This window comes from Piliocolobus tephrosceles, chromosome 1 (assembly GCF_002776525.5).
Source record: "Piliocolobus tephrosceles isolate RC106 chromosome 1, ASM277652v3, whole genome shotgun sequence".
NCBI classification, from domain to species: domain Eukaryota; kingdom Metazoa; phylum Chordata; class Mammalia; order Primates; family Cercopithecidae; genus Piliocolobus; species Piliocolobus tephrosceles.
Genome location: NC_045434.1, coordinates 133,446,942 through 133,453,552, shown reverse-complemented (window position 1 = coordinate 133,453,552; position 6,611 = coordinate 133,446,942).

Sequence of the window (6,611 nt, the reverse complement as noted above, 5' to 3'; positions counted from 1 at the left end):
CTTAAAAAAAAAAAAAAGGTTCTTCATTAAAGCTTTTTCCTGCCTGAATGGACAGCCACATTAATGCTCAACCACTTTACTAATTAGGCTTTTTGGTTATGCACTCAAAGACTATGCAATTTTATCTTATTTATTTTTAAAAATTAATTATTACTTTTTTCTTTCAAGACAGTCTGTCTATCACCCAGGCAGGAGTGCAGTGGTACAATCTTAGCTCACTGCAGCCTCCAACTCCTGGCCTCAAGTGATCCTTCTACCTCAGTCTCCTGAGTAGCTGTGACTACAGGTACATGCCACCACACTTGGCTGAATTTGTATCTTATTTAGAGTTTGAAGGACTTGACTGTTTTCCAAGGCCTTAGGAGATTCAAAACAACAAATGAGAAAGAGGATAACAATAACAGACATTTATTGAGCACCTATTATTTTCAGGGCATTGTTTTAAGCATTTTATTTCACTTAATCTTCATAGCAACCTTACAACATAGGTACTATTATTTTCTGCCACTTCATACAAGAGAAAACTGAAGAGCAGAAAGGTTAAGTAACTTGCCCACAGTTACATGGCTTTTATATAGCAGATCTGAGATTTCCACCCAAACAGCCTGGCTCCAGACTCACTATGAAAACCACTACCTATGCTATGAAGAAAGACTGTTAACTGGCAGACTCATAGACAGCAACAAGAAATTATCATTACTAACCTGACAGCAAGGAAGAGATGAAACATGAAGAACAGCTAAAGGAATTCAAAGTGCACAGCACCCTAGGGTCATTTTAAACACCAGTAAACTGCTCTTTAAATACATGTTTTTCCAGATTTTCCAGGACAATTCATATTTTACATATTTCTATAACCCCTACAAGGACACTCAAAAATTTCCCACTGTTTTTCGGTTTTCAACTCGAAAAATATAGTTATTACCCAAAGCTTACTCGGCATGTAGGACAGTCTAGCAATGATTACAATGCAGCTCAGATACTATGAGAGTCTATCTGTGAATCCAACTGCATCCTGGTAGGAAACATCATGGACTCCTAAGTTCTCTGAGAGTCATTTGTGTGCCTCTCCTCCCCAAACTAGGGACCCTGAGATAATGGCCCCGCTTTCTCCTAACAAGAGGCTGGAGTCTAAAGAGTATACACAGATAACCTCCACTAAGGGGGAGGCTTATAGAGAAGATACTATTATCTTGTTAAGATGGCAGGGCATGTGCCCCACCGGACCAGGTGAACTAGAGCTACTGGATTTGTGGGTAGGCATAGCATACTAAGGAGTCAGTCCTCACAGACAGTAATGTGGCTTAGACCTGATCATATGTCTCAGAAGAGGAAAGGTAACAGCTGTGAAAACACAGCCCCACTCCTATGAGACCAGCGGAAGCATGAGAACATTGGTATACTACTGTCTGGATCCACCGGGATCAACACCCTGAGCCAACTTTTCAGGGTGAGTCCCCCTTTCTCCTAAGACGGAAAGAACTAGAGAGCCTTTGGGGAGCTGTATAAACTCTCTAGAGAAAGACAAATAGTTCAGTATACAAATGATGCCAAGATAATGGGGTGGGTACATGCATGGGTCCAGGTTTTATGATCCCTAAAGCTAACATAATTTAGGAATACGTTTTTTAAGAAAACTCAAAACGATGAATACAAACAATTAGGTTCAAAACTGAAAACTCATAGACAAGGAGAAAAGAAATCACAACAAATTACAAGTCTTGAAAAACTGACATATACCACAAGCATCCAGAAAAATAACATAATATTTTACTAATTAATTTTAAAACATAATCTGCAATGCTTTTTTCCATATTTTAGGACTGTTCTCACATTTGGAAAATATTGAGCTTTTATCATAAATCAGCTGTAAGATTTCAGGAAAATTCAAGTTTTCTTGGCAAGGACTAGAGTAAAGAATTCTTTGAATTCACAACACTCTAATCGTATTGCTGGGATCTTAGAAGCAGCCCACACAGGTGGTGAGCCTAAAAACTTAAGCTTTGATAACTTCATGATAAACCCACTTCTCTGTGAGCAGACAACTTCCAATGCAGATTTGAGAACCAGTAGAAAGCTCAGTAGTGAATATTTCTGTGTGGGCAACAGAAGCTAGCTGCCTACCGGAAGACTTCCACAGATAGCCATTTGGAGACTTTGGGAATCACTTCATGTCTCAACAAAGTAAGCCACACAGCATCAGCAGCAATTCAGAGGCTTTAGCTGGGTGAATAAATCTCTTCATCTTCAAAGTAAAAGAGGAACTGCATGAATCTGGATGATGTCAATCAGTAGTGAGAGTGGCCTGAGATGCTATAGAGTGCTACCCAGAGGGAAAGCATACACTCAAATGCAGAAGATGGGAAGAGTGCATCATCACTGGTGGTTTTCAAAAATCACTACTTTACTTCATTTAGAAAAGACCTAGAAATACAGTGTTGTAATTGATGGTATTTAGGGGCTACACCTGACAACAATGTTTAGGCTTTGAAATTAAGTAGATTTAGATTTCATGACCCAGTTTCAAAATTTATTAACTCATGCTAGTCTTGTTTCGTCTGTACCCTCAAACCACACACAATCCCCTTCACCACCAGGCAATTTTAAAACAAACTCTAGACATCATTTACTGCTCAATCATAAGTATTCTAGACTGTATCTCTAAAAGAAGGACTCTAGAAAATATTAACCATAATATCACTATCACACTTTTGAAATTAATACTAATTCTATCATATCAAGAAATGTGCACTTATATACTTTCTTCTAGCGATGCAAAAACTGAAAAAACAAAAACAAAAATCCTCCAATAAACTGACAAGTGAAAATATTATTTTAAATCTTAGTTTTGATGAGTATGTGACCATGGCAAATTCAAATAATCCTTATGGACCTTGATTTACCCCTAAAAAATGAATAAAATGCCTGACCCACTTAGCTCTAATTCTCTCATCATTGTTGGCAAATAGCAGGTTATTTAGCTTTTCTAAGCTTTCATATCTCAATGATTGATAAGATGAGAATAATAACTATCTTATAAAGTTGTTATGAATATTAAAGAAGATAAAACGTATGAAATGCCTGGCATAAAAGTATCACTCAAAAAAAAGTTAGTTATCTTTTCTTTTGAATCCCAAACTTAACTTCAAATAATACTGCTATATGTAGTTGTGTATAATCCATGCTCTGATTTTCTCCCATATGAGAACCTGGCAAAGTAAACAGCTCACTTTATGTGTAATACAAGGATCAGAGAGATTTATTGACTTGCCCAAAGTGCACAGCTGTTGAATGGCTGGACAGAATTTGCATAGAAAGCTCCTTACTTCCCCTGTTCTTCTGAACCTGTGATATCCAAAGAAATGTAATGTGTGCTTGGAATATTCTATTCAGAGACAGGGAGATATATAATCACCTCAAGGAAAAATTTCATTTAGGTTATTTTTTAAATTTTTTTGAAACTTGTAGAAAATGAAACTACCTTAAGAATTATTTCTTGGGTGTTCAGTATGCCAGAAAGTTTCAGTTTTACTCTCTCCCAAAAAGAGTCACGTAAAGGTTTTTTAAAAACGAACCATACTGAAGCTAAAATGTCCAATTTGTTATGTAAAGTTTGACCTTTTAAAGCCGAGTGTTTATTGACCTTCAATAAATAATCACATTTCAAATCTGTCTATGAGAGTTTGCAATGATTTTTAAATACTAAACAAAAATGGCCATATTTTCTCATAAAATGAAATTAGATAATATTACCTAGAAAAAACACTGTAGCTTGACCAAATGCTAATTGCAATCAGTGTTCCTATTGTAACTTGGGTTGCAGGTGGTATAATACTCACCAAGCTTTCTTGATTTTGGTCTCTTCAGAAAGCCAAAGTCACAAAGTGGCTGTGGCTTCCCAGCACCAGGTCCGCCAGTAGCAGCACAGATTCTTCAGACTCTGGCATTCATTTCCTTAACTCACTCACTTTAAGGCCTTCTGGGTGAATGCTAGGTCTTTCTCAGCTACAAAATCTATTTTTAAAACTTTCTTTTTATCTCAGTGGTTTTGTATTTTTTTTCCTTTGTAATGAATCTCACATTTCCTCTTAAGATTGTTTCTAGGTATTTTACGTGGTTTGTTGCTATGTGGGTGAAATTCTCTTCCTTGAATTTTCTTACAGGTATTTGTTGGTATATAAGTAAATTTTCATGGGCTTAGGGTTTAATATTCCCTGTGAGACCTGTATAAGAAGATAGAAGTGATGCCCCCAAACATCTCGGGTCACGGGTAACCATTAACTGTAATGGTTGGGATCACAATGACTTTAGACAATTAGAAAAATGTTCAAAACAAAGGATATAGTATTGAGTGGTGGCAGGTATGACAGAAAACAACAACAAAACAGATTATCAAAAAGAAAAGAATTAACTGACCATGAGTGAGCACAAGGCACTGTACTTTTTTCTGACTGATAAAATTGAAATCTGGAGTATAGGGACCATCAAGCAAGCTTCCTTGTGTTTTCAGTGACAGTGAAACCTCTAACACGACACCCTCTAACTCTGACAACCACCACTTGAAGAGAAATATAGAGATCTTAGAACCTAAGTGATATGAACACTGTAAAAACGAGTATAAGAGTTAAAAAAAAAAAAATTAGAAGATGGACTTACAAAAAGGATAAAGGAAATGTCCTTTAATGCCCAACATTGTCCATATACACTGACAACAAAACAAGATGAAACAGCCTTAACCCACAACATGAAGTCATGCCTTCAAGGTCAGTGTTTTCAGACAGCAGGTTTATTAATCATTAAAACAAACTGACACATGAGGTTGTGGCAGTGTTATTAATTTTTTAATGTGCTACTGGATTCTAAGAATGCGGACAACTTAAGTGATCTCAGGCTGTTTTTAAAGATCCTAGTAGCTAAGCTATTCACAGCTAAGAAAGTAAATCAGTCACCTTACTTCTGAATGCAAACAAAAGGACTTTAGAGTGGCTGGGAAAAATCAGAACCTTTTTTTACAGTGCTTAGTGGAAGAGGGACACAGGATGTTTACACCCAGCAACCTTCCAGGCCTAGTCTCTGGTGCCTGCTCTGCTTTATAAAGGATAGATAAGAAGCAACTTGGAAATAAGGTAGGATCTTGTAGGATCAAATACAAATGTATCTCTTAACTAGCCCAAAGAATAAGCAAGGAAGAGACTTTCAGCAGCTGAGAAATAAACCTTTAGGATTTTCAGATGGATGCTGGTATAGAGGGAAGGAAGAAGATTTGGATTCAAAATCTTTGTGACTTGGAAAGTCATTTTCCTCTTTTAAATCTATTTTCTCATCTGAAAAATGTATTATAAATACCTCAAAGGGCTATTATAGTATTATATAAAATCATATGTATGAAACTACTTTGGAATTTGTAAAGTGCTACAGAAGTTAAGGAATCTTTCACTCAGTAACCATCTATTGAGTGTCTACTGTGCAGCTGTAGTCTTTATTAGGTTTTGGAAATACAGAGATGAATATACAATGAATACAATATGATATTTTTGCCCTCTGTAACATCATATAGGATCTGGATAACATCTAGTATAAAAATAAGCTCAGTACATCTTAATTTTTTTAATTCTTAAAATAAACCAAATACTTAAGAATTGAGTAAGAAGGTATACTCATTCAACAAATGCCAGGATAGTCTATATATTATAGAATAGAGATATTACTCAAAATCTGAGCATAAAATCACATCTTTAAAGCAAATCTTTCACTCATTTTACTTCTATCCTTTTCACAAGGCTGTATTTTATTCTGCTCACCTCCTCAACAAATGATTTCTTCCTAAGATTAACACTAACGGCCCCTGTCTGGCTTCTTTCCTCAAAAGTGATCCTGTGGCTAATTCTCTGTGGAATGTTTCTCATCCTTCTATACACACATAACCCTGAATACAGCAATTCTTACCACAAGTCTCCCTCCCATGCTATCTCATCTCAATTTCCCAAAAAAGCCAATTTTGAACCTCATTCATGTTCGTTTTTATTTTTATATCTTTTCTTATCTTGGCACAATTCTCTTATTAAATTACGTGGTCCTACCTAAACTAATGCTTTGGGAAGGCATTAATAAAACCAAGACTTGTCTACTATGAAATGATCTTGTAGTTCCCCAGCCATTCTGAATCTAAAATTATCCCTTATCATTTGTGTCAGTCAAACTGATTTCTCTGATAGTGGTTTACATTTTTATCATCCTGACCCACATTTGCAAATATGACATTTTAAAATTTTTAACAAGATTAAACAACAAATTATAAGAGACTTTTAGGAACTTCTTACAAAAAAAAATACTTGCTTACCTAGGCATACAAGTTTATATGCCAATTACACATTTATTCAGTCTAAACTGGTTACATTATAGTAAGTTCCTGTCTCTGCCAGAACTGTATAAAATTCTCAGACCTGAGGCTAGCTTAGTGGTCATAATGCTGTTACTTATTGCTGGTATTTTTACCTATTGCTTATAGTTTTGTCATGGGTTCCTAACCCACTCCTATGAAATTCTTTGCCTGCATTTGTTTGTTCATTTTTTTCTTCAGCAACTATTTGCTGAAGGTCTACTATATGCCA